A 12,562-nucleotide genomic window follows, 5' to 3' on the forward strand; every position below is an offset into this window, starting at 1 on the left:
ATATTGAAAGGAAGCCGCTCATGAGACGCCATAAAGGCTGTTCCAAGACAGCGGTACCCACACCAGACTTGGCGATACTTCTACAATTCCACAGGCCCCTCCCTCATCGGTCAGTTCCGACCCCTGAGTCCTGGTCCCCAAGGCATCTGGTCCCGAGAACGGTGCAGGCCCCGCCCCCTGCCCAGGCAGGCTCTTCCCACTGGATAACTCCGGGGCCCGGCCTCCCCAAGGCCTCTTGAACATTAAGTTATTTTTCATGAGAACATCAGCTCCATAAAGGCATAAAGGATAAGGGCATATGGTTCTAGATAGACAGAGGTGGCCCCTACAATTAATAAAAGAGGGGAATGAAGTGAACTTCCCAAAGACCCAACAGGGCTAAGGACACCAAAAACTATTTTTAATGGAAAACCATCCTTTCTTTCTTTCATTCGTCTCGTCCTCAGACACCCTGGCGTCGTGTACACAGTCACCTGCTTAGTCATCACCTGTCGGAGGTGGGGAGGAGGCAGGGATAAATGAATGAATGAGCAAGAGCTCTCGCCGCACACAGGAGGCAATTCTCCTGGGCAATGACACAAGGGGGACACGAGCACATAAGAAGAGCAGATCAATTCACACGTCTAAACATGTCACCCTGTACAGCGTGCAGCGGAGTGGACAGCCTGAGTCTGGATTCTGGCTCGACCACTCACCGGCTGTGAGACCTCAGGCGAGATACCTAACCCTTCTGTACCTCTGTTTCCTCGCCTATGAAACAGGGATGAGAAAAGGACCTGGCTCCCTGGGTTGGTTGTAAAGATTAAAGGAGTTGCTACTGTAGGCAGAACGCTTAAACGGGTTGGCAGCAAAACAAAAAAATTGTTTGTTATAAATTTCTGAAGCTACTGAAGATCATACACTAGATTTGCACGTAATTCACAACAAAAACCCTTCCCCCTGCCCTCGGGAGAGGAGGTAGGAACTTCTCTATTCCTGAGCCATCCAGTGGGCTGATGAGAAGGTGCCTGACCTCAATCCGAGCTCGGGATTCTCCTACCGCAAAGCCACACGGCACAACCTAAGGTCCCAACGTTAGGCAAAGCTATCTCCACAAGTAGCCAATCACTTCTGGAAGGTCTCCAGGGGAACCCACTCCTCCTCATGCAGTTCTCCTTGGACTGGTCCCTGGGAGCCACGTGGAAACCCTGACAGGAAGTCATCCATCCCGGGACACCTGAAGCTGCGTGTTCTCTCCCCCCCCTGCCACCTACAGCAGGGTGGGCGAACTTCTCCCACAAAGGGCCAAAGGATGTTTTGGCTCTGCACCACGCGGTCTCTGTGGTCACCGCTGAACTTGGCCATGCGGACAAAACAGAAACGAATGGGAGTGGCTGCGTGCCAGCACTTCACTGATGGACACGGAAACCTGAATTCTGTATAATTTTCACATGTCAGGAAACACTATTTTTCGTTGACTTTTGATTTTTTTTCGACCATTCACAGAAACAGAGGATTGGCTGGATATGGCCCCCAGGCTGCGGTTTGCTGACCCCTGCCCTAGAGGACAGCCCCAAGGATTCTGGGGTCAGCTGTCTGAGCCCCAACACACCGCCCAGCCCTCTCTGGGCAACTGTCCACATAAAAGCCACTCGAATTTGATTAGGCTGATCGCTGATCGGGGGAACACTGGCCCTTTGTTCCTCCACGGTCGCCTCGGGAAGAGGGGAAACATTCACGTTGTGTTTTTCTTTAATTTATTGCTTCATTTTTCATTTCCACCAAAAACGAGGTAAACTGTTAAATGCATGCAAGTTGCCCATGGTGCACAATGGCACAGCGACACTTTGGAGGAGGGAAAACAGCCGTAAAACTTGTAAAATTATGCCCACGCCATGCGAGATTAACCTCTCCCTGCGGCGGCGGCGGCGGCAGCGGCGGACGGGCTCCTCGAGACCTGCGGCTGCAGGACCGCCGTGGAGAGAACCCCACCACGCAGCCCATTAAAAACCAGCTTTTATGGGGGGCAGTATTATTTAATTGGTTTATTTTTCTAATACAAGGCCTTTAAAATGCTGTGACCGTGTGGGGCCTGCAGCCCGGGTCCTCTCCCAGGGCCGTCTGCCCCCGAGGCTCCGGCGGCCCAGCCCATGACTTCACGGGGCGCCATGCGAACCAGCGTTGACACCCCAGGCCACAAAAGCCAAAGGGGCCTTGTGCGCTTTTTATGGGAATGATAACAATCCCACCATTTATGGAGCACTCACTGTGTGCCAGGCACTTGGCGAAGCGTCGCCCTTCGCACGGAGAGGGAAGTGCCTGCGTTTTATGGGTCACCTCTCTGAGCCCTGCCCACCCTCCCACCCCCACTAACTTCAGGAACTTGAGGAGGTCAAGGCCACCTGGGTGGAAAGAGGCCGAGCTGAGACTCAAACCTGACTACTGGACTCTTCATATCCAACACAGTAACAAGGACCTACTGCAGGCCTGGGAGACGAAGGGTGATCAATTATTCACCCAAGTGTGAGTATACGGATACTGTGGGTGTCTCAGGAAAAGTGGCATCAGAGGACGTCGAGCAACCGACACACACAGACGGTGGCACTTAACGTTTAAAGAGCACTCAGGGTGCAGCCAGTAGGTCACACATTTAATCAGCACAACAGTCCTAGGTGGGGATGGGGCGGGTACCCCTGCTGTCCCCACTTCACAGATGGGAATACTGAGGCACTTAGGAACATGCCTAGGTCTCGAGACGAGTGAGAGGTGAAGGCAGGATGCTGACACAGGCAGCCTGCGCTGTCGGGCGCCATGCTGGGCCAACGTCAAGTCCCCAACCCACCACACACCTCACTCGTGTCTTCCTGGCCCCACACCTGGTTGGCTGGCCACCGCTAGGACAAGTGATTGAAAATGTAACCCAGTGTTACAGGATTCCCCAAAATGACGTGATGTGACGGCCAAACCAGCAGCTACCAGTTATTACACCCATTCACTTACTTCTTTGACAAATTCTAATCAAGGACCTACTGCATGCCAGACATAAGGTATGGGGGATCCAGATCCTCTCCATCTTGTTCATCAGGCTAGAGCACAGCTGGGCACACAGTAGGTACTCAGGGGTTTAGGAGTGACCTAGGATTCAAGGCTCTCTTTCCTGCTACCTCTGGAGGGAACTGCCCGGAGTGTCAGACTGCTGGGGTTTTTTTCTTTGAAAATGAAAGGTCTGACGACCAAAAGCCCTAAGACAGGAGGAAGCCCTGAGGACATTTAACGGAGGCCTTCCCGGGTCCACTCACCACTATGAGTTTTAATGAGCAACGACACTTGTTTTCTTCTTTCTAAACTCAGATCAATGAAATTCAAGACCATTTTTGGAAGAATCTAATTGGCTCAATTTCCAGTATGATTTCCTGGAACCAGGAATAGTTCTGTATATTGCAAACACAGAAATGAAGCTAAAATTAAAATCCGGCCCCTCGTGTTTGTTCCACTCGGGTGACGGGCACGTTGGTTTTGAGTGGAAGCTGCACTGCCAGTGAGCTGAGAGCAGGTGACAACATCAGCTCACGACACGGGGGCGGAGCCTGCTCCGTCTCTGCATGGGACCCTGCCAGCCCTGCCGGGGCGGAGGGGAGCTGGCTGCTGGATTGTGGGTTCGGGACTAAAGTCACAGAGCTGAAATGTTGTGGGATCCTGTGTGAGAACCTGCCTTGGACGCATTTCATAAAACCAAAGACATTTGGAATTCTGGGGGCTGGAACTCAGGTTTTATAAAATACAGCGATAGTTAATAAAAATAATCATTTACTGAGAATTTACCCTATGTCTGAGATGCCCGACGCAATGCTTTTCTTTTTCACATTTTGCATTTAATTCTCATAAAAATTCTGTTATAAATAATAATAAAATAATATCTTTTATTCCATCTTATTTATTTTTATGTTTCATTTTTTATTTCCCTTCTGCCCCCCCCACCGAACCCTTGGCGATGGCTATAGCTATACCCATCTGAGCACAGTCAAGGAAACAGAAGCCCAGAGAGGTTAAGTGCTTAATTTGCCCCAAACCACACAGCCAGCAAATGGCAGAACCAGAAGCAAACTCAAACCCAGGCCTCTCTCTTCCTAGAGCGAACGATCTTAGAAGATGCTTCCACACAGAGCACTCCCACCGCAAACACCAGCGTTCTCACTCCCCTCAACACGCCACGTGAAGCACTCTGACTGACGGCCCCAGTCCAAAGGGTCTCCACCCCCTTCACTGGCAAAACAGCTGGTCGACTTCAGACACTTTTCAAGTCTCCTGACTTGCTAACAGCCTGGGCACGAGCCCGGCTCTCCGAGTCCGGAGCAGCAGCACGGTTCCGGAGACGCTTTCTCCCAGTGCACAGACTCCTGCTGTCCGGCGCTGTCCGGCGCTGTCCAGTCCGTCTGTCAAGAGGATGTTGGGATGGGACTGTGTCTGAGTCACCCTCATCAGGTTGGAAGAACAGCGAGTGACACCCAGCTTCCTCCGAGGGAGCCCCTCCTGGGAGGACAGGTCATTCTGCTCTGTAACTGCGGGACCCCTGAAAGGCACTACCTATGTCACAGCTCTCCCCCATCCCCTTCGGAAAGCACCCTACTGAAACCAGAGGGACCCACTGTCCCGGTCTGCCTGGGACTGAGACGTGCCCAGGGCCGAGGACTTTCAGTGCCGAAACCAGGAAAGTCCCAGGCAAACCGGGACAGTGGGTCACTTGGCAGTGCCCTTGGGAATGAGAAAGTTCAGGAGCTGAAGTCACCAGAACTGGACTCAAATCCTGGTTTCACGGATAACTCATTTTGGGATACTGCGTCAATGCCCTGAAACTCAACTATAAAATGTTGTACTCATGCATGTATCCTAGGGTGGTTATGGAAATTAAATGACAATGCAAAAAATAGCCTGATACATGGCACCCAAAACGTCCATGTGAAATGTCACAGGCCTGGATCCTGCCCCCAGCTCTGCTCTTCACCTTGAACAAGGTCTCCCTGGCCCTCAGCTTTCTCCTTGGTCAGGAGAAGAGGTAGAACCAGGTGATCTCTCAGCCCCTTCCAACGGGAAACTCCTCATCTGTAAGCACAGGCAGTGCCTGTCTCCCCGGAGAACCGGTTTTACAGTCCCGGAGAAGCACTGGGGGCAGGGGCACTCGAGTGTGAGGGGCAGCAGGCAGGGGACCAGGTGGCATTTCAGCAGTGATGAGGGAAGGAGAGAGAAGGCGGCAGGGCCAGCAGAGGCTGTGGAGCCAAAGGCAGACCTTGGCTGTGAAATAGACATTTCTTCCCCGTTTACAATCCACGGCCAAAGGCCACAGGCCGGCATCTGGGTTGAAATGACAAGGTTTTTCATACGGAAAAATGCCATCATCTAATAATAACAATAAATATGGGACTCCTCTCCCCCACAAAAAGCCTTACAGAAAGCAGAGCTGGGGTCTCTAGCTCTAGGGAAGCATGGGCCATTTCTGGAACAAAAACCTCTTGTCTCTGTCTCCGCTCAGGACTCCAGCCTGAAATTCCACTGGAGGGGATCAGGGCTGAGAGGTCTCAGAGTGGCGGGAACCCCACCCTCTCCCTCCTGCACCTGTGACCCTCTTCTTCAGCGATTACTCTCAGCTTCTGAGGCCAGCATCGCCCACTGGACCACCTTTTAAAATGCAAAGGAAGAAGCTCCCTTTGAGTCACTATGGCTAGAACCTGACCTCCTTGTTTCGGCTCCAGCTGTGGAAGGAAAGCTCAGATCTGGAGGAAAGAAGAAGAAAGAGGAGAATGGGGGCGGGGGTGGGAGGGGCAGGAGGGAGGCCTGAAACCCCAAGGGTTCCTCACCTCCCAGTGGGGCACAGAACTGGCCCCGCCCCACGCAGTTCTCCTGCAGCTGAGAGAGGTACAGAGGTAAATACGGTTAAGTCCTCATAAACGCTGCGACGCGTGAAGAAAAAATTTCTGAGTGCTCAGGAATCTGCACCGCTGGGAGATTTAATTGTATTTTAAGGGACCTGAGGCGCTTTGAACCCAGTGTGTGTGTGACACATTCTGGTATCTGGAGAGGCCCAGGTTTTAGCTTTCCTTGTTTGCTCCAGCCCAGCAATGAACAAAGACTCCACGCTCACGTTTGGAGACTGGAGGGCTCTTATCCGGCATCCGACCACTCCCACTCATTTTCAGAGGAGAAAAGGCGTCCCAAAATCAACAGAGAGCACATTTATAAACGGTCAGTCAGTCGCCCCAGACAAAAGCCTGCCCTGCCAAAGGGATACAGCGTGATTAAACCACAAGCAACAGCAAAGTATTAAACTTTCACTTTGACTATCCTGGAAGAGGTTTTTCTAAAAGCTTTCCTCATAAGCCATTCACTTTTCTGGGGGATAGAACCTAAGCTCAACAAAGTGCTCTCATTACTGGGCATGGGGGGTTTCTTTTCTTCCTGGAGTCGATGTGAGAAATGTCAGGTTTGAATTAGCAGTGGACACAAAATGCATGCCCTTTTGCGCCTTGAAAAAAAACTGGGTCCAGTGAGAAGACAGAATGGCTGAAGGTCTCACAGTGGGGCTGGCAGAGCAGGGCCAGCCTCTCGTAGGCTGGCTCATCCCCCAGCTCTGGGCCGGCAGCTCAGCCCAAGGCCTGTGTGGTTGGCCCTTCCCTACCTAAGTGCTTAGAGCATGGGAGGCACTCAGCACGCCTGTGTCAAGAGAATGGGAAAAACAAAACAAAACCCTAAAGATATTCCTTTTCTAAAGGGTAGCAGGTCAAACCACTTATTCACAGCAAGAGAACAAAGAAGTTGGCATGTTCTTTCCTAACAGACTTCGTCACAATGATTTCAATGGCCTTCTTAGTCAAAGCAGTGGAGCTGGGGGAACCCCAGCCCTGCACGCTTCCCCGCACCTCTCTGAAACGAGCTGCGTCACAGCTGAGAGAGGTTCCGACCTGGGAGAGGCCAAGCGAAAAGGCAGCTCTGAATGGCGACCCAGTGTTCTCCAACTAGCCGGGGCCTCTGCGTGCTGGACAGACGTTCAGCACATGTGTGTTACAGGTGACCTTCTGGGAGCCCCCAGATACTGAGGCAGGAGCCCGGTTCAGCCTAAGCTTTCATTCATACCATTATCAAACTTCAATTTTCTGACTTCCTATTCCTTCCTGCCCACAGTCCCCCGAACGGGGACAGCCCAGAGCTATTGAAACCATTTCCAGATCCACTTCTCCTTATTGGAGCCCCCTATAAGCAACTACTGAAGACTACTGAAGGACGGGGGTTTTGATGTCATGGGGGAATAATCTGAACCTTTCTGACACTTAAGTCCCATGCCAGTCTCTCCTCCTCCTGTAAGCTCCTCAGAGCTCCTGATGCCCGGCCTGGGAGGTGGTTGCAGAACTAAAGTGAATTAAACTTTAGGCAGATGAAGGTCAAGGGTATAAATCTGAGAATTAGATGAATGCACTTGGTATATAAATCAGGAAGAGAAAAGATACAGCTTCATCGAAAAGCCAGGAGATTTACTGTTATAGAAACCTGCCACTGAGGGGCTCTGATACTCAGCTTTGAAGAATACACTGTCCATATTACATTTACCTGCCGGGAGGAGACGGGGCTACCAAACACACTCACCAAAACCAGTGGCTTCGGCAGGCAACCCACTTCCTGTTTTGGATGATTCTGGCCCATCTACAAAAACATGCCAGGAGCAGAGGGTCGTGTCTACTCCCAAAACGCACAGGGTCCCTGCCAAAGCGTAAACCAGCTGTCACTCACACAGGTGAGGGCAGAATCTGGCGCATCTTGGTCAAGAAGGGCTTTTAGAGACAATCCAGCCCAATGACAAGCAAAGAAAATGAGATGCGTTGTTCTATGCCATTTTACACAAGGGACTTGAGCCTCTGTGGATGTTGGTATCTAGGGGGGTCCTAGAACCCATTTCCCCCGTGGATACCAAGGGACAACTGTATTTGAGTCCAGAAAAGTACCCTCAGAAATGGTTCTGACTAAGCAAGACCAATGGCAGGATGCAAAACTGAAAAAACGATCTTTCTGGCCTGTTGAATCACAAAGAAATTTCAGGCCGCTGAGGTGGTACCCCCCCCCCACAATTGCTGGTGACCCCAAAATTGTTTGAAATGGCAAAGTTGTTTTCCTAAAACCCCAACCCAGCACCATTTCCGATTAAGTACGAAAAACGTGCAAAGCAGGCACAGAAAGTGGACGTGCGGCTGCACGAGGCCCGGGCTGGAAGGGCGAGTGACAGTCAACAGACACAAAGCCTCTTTATAAAGCGATGGAAATGTTATAAAACTGGGTCGTGGTGACGGCTGCGTACCTCTGTAAACACACAGAAACCCATTCAGTGCTACACTTAAGGTAGGCGGACTTTATATGCAAATTATACTTCAATACGGCTATCATAAAAAATAAGTATGGGCATGTTTAAGAAGGAATCCCTGAAGATTAATATATTTTGATCTATGTGAGTAGATCTTCCTGGCAACCCCAGTATGAAAGATTTAATTAAATAATTTATTTGCCTTCAGACTTTAAGTTGAAGTATTCTAAGTTCACATGTAATGCTGGCGCATTTAAAAAAAAAAAACTTAAGATCACCATATCTCTAAGTTTATGGTTTTTGAGTTTGATATTATTTATGTATTTCTTTGTCAATCAGACAACTAAAGAACTCAAAAAGGGTATTCATATACTGCATTTTAGATGCAACTTAAAATGTTAAAGGTTAAGTTGACTAAAGGGTCAAATGTGAATCAAATGCTACTCTATAGAGAACATAGTCAAAAACACTGTAGTAACTATGTATTATGTATGGTGTCAGGTGGACACTAGATTTATCGGGGGGATCACATCACACATTATGTAAGTGTCTAATCACTATGTTGTACAACCGAAACTAATACTGTGCATCAACTGTGATTGAAAAATAAAAAAATTATTTTTAAAAAATGCTACCCTAACTATAACTATTAGCATGTACTGTATTTGTGAGCAGAAGAATAAGATTCTTAACTTAAAGGGTAGCTTCCTTGATTTAGTTTTTTCAGAAGCCTTTTTTATACACAGCTGTTCTCAACGACAAAAAAAAACAACTGCTCACATTAGCAGAGAACTAACAGGAACTGGCACCTTCAGGCTGCTCTAAGGGAGGAGGAGGAGGAGGAAGGGGAGAAGAATCAGTTTCGACCCAAAACTCAGCTCAAATTCTATTCCTGAAAACCTTTACCGTGTGGACAGATTTTATTGTTTTGAATGCAGGACCCTGTGGAAAAACACAGTTCAAGAACTGAAATTGGCAGTTAACCTAGGACAGCCCTTATAAATTATGTTTTATGTCCATTTAAATAAAACAAGAGAGACAGCCCCGGCCGTCCAGATCATATTAATTCCATTCTGCACACCTTGAATGAGTAATTACGGGCACTGTGCACTTACTTTCCATCTGCCCTCCCTTCCCCCTGGGGAAATTTTACACTCTCCCCGCATTTTCCCTGGAATGCTTATAAATTTATTTTGCAGTGATGCAGATAACATGCCAAAATACCTTCTTCCCTGTAGCTGGTGCTCCAAGTCCGAGTTCACGGCTCGGAGACATTTAGACCTGCCCCTGGGGTTCCCCTGCAGCTTCAGAGACAGCAAACAATGCGAGTGAGAGTGATAGGCTGCTTGAGAAGGGAAATATCCTAAGCAACCTTTACTTAAGCTCCTCGAGCACGGCAGGGCATTAACCCCGCACCTACCGGCTCCCCTCTGGCGCAGGAGGCTGTTCAGCCCCGTGCACGGTCAGTTCACGATGATACAGGCAGACTGTGCTGGGCAACCCCCCTCTCCCACTGGGCTCCACTCCCTCGCCGCCACACAGGCTCTTCCAACGCCCAAGGGGACTGTCACCCACCCTCGGTCTCTCTCCAGGCCGCCTGGGCAAAGCCTGATCCCGCCCAAACTTCTGCTTCCTTTCCCTTCCCTACACCCTGTCCTCGAAGGCGGAAAGGTGGCCTGGTGAAGACCACGGTGCAGTGGCTCTAATAGTGTCCGCCTAAATTCAGTTCCACTCGGAGCCTCAGAACGGGACCTTACTTGGAACAGGGTCTCCGTAGGTGTGATTAGTTACATTAAGATGAGGTCATATTGGACTAGGGTGGCCCCAAATGCAGTGACTAGTTCTTATAAAAAGAGGAGAGGACACATAGGGACACACACAGGGAAGGCTCTGTGAAAAGGAGGGCGGGCACTGGAGCAGCGCAGCGACAGGCGAAGGGATGCCGAGGACCGCCGGAGCCACGGGAAGCGAACAAGAGGCAAAGAAGGATTCTCCCTTGAACCTTCAGAGCGGGCAGGGCCCTGCCCAGGCCTGGGTCGCAGACTGCCGGCCTCCTCCACTGCGTGAGAATAAATGCTGTTGTTTTAAGTCACCCACTTTGTGGGGCTCTGCTGTGGCAGCCCAAGGACACTAATCCACATGGTTCACAGCCTAAGTGACCTTGACAACATGCTCAGTCCCCTGACCCTCGGTGACCTTATCTGTAAAATGGGGACAACAACATGCCTGCTTAGTAGGGGCATTGTAGGATTAAATAAGTTAATTCACCTCAAGCATTTGGAGCAGCCCCTGGCCTCAGGTAACTGCTCAGTAAGCTAAATTAGCTACCATTCCCCAGGCCCAGTACCTTCTTTTTCTCATTATCCCCCAAGAAAGCATCTCTAAATCCTCTTCTATTCCAACCAAAAGCCACACTGTTACGGACATGATATATACACATTACTTCACGAATCAGTTAGTGGACAGAAGGAGCTGGTGGTGCACGAGGAGGGTCCGACCATGTTGGCTTTGCCCAGTGTGAGTGAGAGGCAGCTCCAGCAGGAGGCCGTGCGGCTGCCGCCAGACAGACAGTGGCTGTTGTCCGGAAGCCAGAGGCAGCTCGGGAGAGACGAGCTCCCACCACGGAAGACGTGCTCACAGCAGAAAGGAGCTGAAGCCTCCCAAGGCAGCCAGCCACCCATCTACCCAAACCCGTACTTCCGCTTCCATACGTCTAGATGAGTTAAAGATGGGCGTCATCGTTCTAACTGTCCACTTGCATTACACTCTCCTGATGTTTTGCTGGCACAAGATGCTCAGAGACAGCGCTGAGTTTTAAAATAGCCTCGTAGGCACCGCATGGCTGGAGCCGTGAAGATGTTTACAGCCTTCGGCTCCAGCAATTTTCCTCTTGGGAAATTACACCGAGGGAATAATTGGACAGCAGCTAAAAGATTTATGCACAAAGATGTGTACTCTAACATTTCCCTTCCAATGGCCAAAAAATTGTAAACATTCTAAGACGTCCAAGATGAGAGGAAGAATATCATAAATCATAGTGCACTTGGGTACACTGTTAACAAATCGCAGGGCATTAACTATACAGAACACGAGAGTGTTCCTAAAGGTAATGACATCATAACATGGAAAAGGGGGTTGAAGTTAAAGCCCCAGAATTCGAAATGCCATGAGGATCCGGATCTTGGCTACATAAGTACACATACACATATCAAAATGGAAACAATTGTTAGAGTGGCTTTCACGATTCTTCCATGCTGCATATTATTTTTCCCACTTAAAAACGGTGACTTCAGTAAAATGCTAGCTCGAAATCAACGCTTAAGTGTCAGAGACTCTACTTGAAAGCCAGGCAGTTTGAAATGGAGAGTCGAGATTTTCCCAAAGAAAATCCAAAAATCATCCGTAGCCACTAAGGTAGCTATTTTCCCCTGATAAATCTTTGAAAACCGAGAGCACATTAAGCACGCCCAATTTTTGCCTGTCCCAGACCTGTAAGCTGCTTAAGTTGCTGCCATCAGGGAGGAGGGAGGTAACAGGTGCTGGAGAAGATCTAGAGAGGGGTCTGGGGAGGCCGGGCTGAGGCAGAGAAGGCACATGGAGCTGTGTGCAAGCCGTGTGCAAGCCATGTGCAAGCTCTGCTGTGCCTCAGATGTCCTTCTTCTGGAAATGTGATCAGAGGGAAAGGCCACCGCAGCTGCAGCTGATTAAATGTGCCCATGCTCCACGGCTCAACCCTCCTTCTTCCCTCCTGGGGAATCCAAAATGCAGCGCTGAACCTCACTCCACCGTCCAGCTCAAGATAAGCGGAGGGATGGGAATGGGCCCAAGGAGGGGAGAGAAAGAACCAAAGATACTGTAGTGATTTTCCCCAGGGCAGTGTTGGGCATGTTCAGACTTCTTTACCAAACATCTTTGTGACAATAGAGGGACAGAGTCCCACCTTTCTCCCCAAAGTAAGAAAGTCGTGCACGAGGCCCTTGTTGTCACATAAACAGGAAAGCAAAGCGTGGCCTCTCAGGGTGTAGCACACACACTCTGGCTGGTTTTAGATACAGAAGCTCTTTCAAAGCCAGCCCAACGGGGTCTGTGTGTGCAGGTAAATTAAAAAGCCATAAAACAATAAGGCACTTGCAAATAGTTATGGCTACAAGAGGACATAAGGGCCACCTGCCTCTCCATATCTATGAGAAGTGGCCAGGCGGGTGTCAAAGGGTTCTGGTCCTGAGCTTGTGGGCACCCGCT

At 49.9% G+C, this 12,562-nt stretch overlaps 1 protein-coding gene across 2 annotated transcripts in view; it reads right to left on the minus strand.

Annotated features, from left to right (window-relative positions):
* Positions 1-12,562, minus strand: part of CHST11 (carbohydrate sulfotransferase 11) — a 245,524-nt gene that overhangs the window by 124,094 nt on the left and 108,868 nt on the right. The window lies entirely within an intron of this gene.

Source organism: Phyllostomus hastatus, unplaced genomic scaffold, assembly GCF_019186645.2.
Source record: "Phyllostomus hastatus isolate PE091 unplaced genomic scaffold, TTU_PhHast_1.1 phas_scaffold_755, whole genome shotgun sequence".
NCBI lineage: Eukaryota > Metazoa > Chordata > Mammalia > Chiroptera > Phyllostomidae > Phyllostomus > Phyllostomus hastatus.